Genomic DNA, 1,318 nt, shown 5'->3' with positions numbered 1-1,318 from the left:
ACCGTGGTCGGCTGGGTAGGAACAGTAATTACCAGCGAGAAGAGAGTCTGGTGGCCTTCCTTATCCTCTCCTTTTTCACTAGGATGGACTTGAGCACCATCGCCATAATTTTCGGAGCGGAATTCAGCCCGAAACCCAGCCTGGTTAAACAGTACGTCCGGCCCTTGTACCACACCAGCTGGTATCGCCACAGCTTGTCACTCACACGGAGCTGCAAATATGCCGACTTCAAGTCGACGATCGTCGCTGCCTTGGTCGACTGTCTCCACACACGTAACGTCTCACCGCAAACGTCCGTTGCCTCGCCTCCCGTGTGGCACGATATATGTTCTCTCATTTCACACAAGTGGCACTTTAACATCCATATTTCCATGCTTCCACAAGTCTGACAGAATCTGTAGAGGAAGATTTTCTGCAGCTGTATGCCTTTCCTGTTACCAACCTTTTCTCATAACTAGAGATGTTTTTCATGGAAGACTGGAAATGAATGACTTTGTATGGGTACACACACACACACACACACACATTGTCTCTCATTGTGTTTAACATTTTTTTAATGTCCTGTACCCATATATGCATGTATATATACATATATATGTAGGTATGTACATGTATGTATGTATATATGCATATATTTATATATTATTTATATTATTATATAATCGAATGCCACGCATCCTTTTCCAAGTAAGTTTTGTCTTAATAATTACAATGCACACTCTTCTTCTTTCCCTCTCTCTCTCACTCTTCTTCTTTGACTCTCTCGTTGCTGACACATGATGAAAGGGGATCTCTATTTCTGTCCACAGCCTTCCTAACGAAAAGACGTGCCTCGCCTGTCTCCTCTCATGGCTCGTCCTCCTTGCGTTCATAATAATTTTTCCATCATCTTGGAACATCATCAGCTCTCACCGTTTGTTTTTACTGTCTTGTTCTCACTGTCCTGTTCTTGTTAACACATTCGCCCTCCGCAAAAAATCCCAAATTTTATTTAGTTTGTTTTGCGGGAAGGACTGTTTCAACGAAGTCGTGTATTGTCCTTACCTTCGAAACACAGAGTAGATGAAACGGACAACTGAAGAAGGGGTACATTCTTTATGTTGCTTGTCTCGTTTCTCTGTTTGTTTTTTTCGTTGTTCGAAAAAAAGTTTGTTTTCTATGTTTTTGTTTCTCATTGTGTTTAGCATTTTTTGATGTCCTGTACCCATATATGCATGTATATATACATATATATGTAGGTATGTACATATATGTATGTATATATGCATATATTTATATATTATTTATATATATAGGCGCAGGAGTGGCTGTGTGGTAA

Source organism: Octopus bimaculoides, chromosome 4, assembly GCF_001194135.2.
Source record: "Octopus bimaculoides isolate UCB-OBI-ISO-001 chromosome 4, ASM119413v2, whole genome shotgun sequence".
NCBI lineage: Eukaryota > Metazoa > Mollusca > Cephalopoda > Octopoda > Octopodidae > Octopus > Octopus bimaculoides.
The sequence above is the reverse complement of the archived record's forward strand: the minus strand, read 5'-3'. Positions refer to the sequence as shown.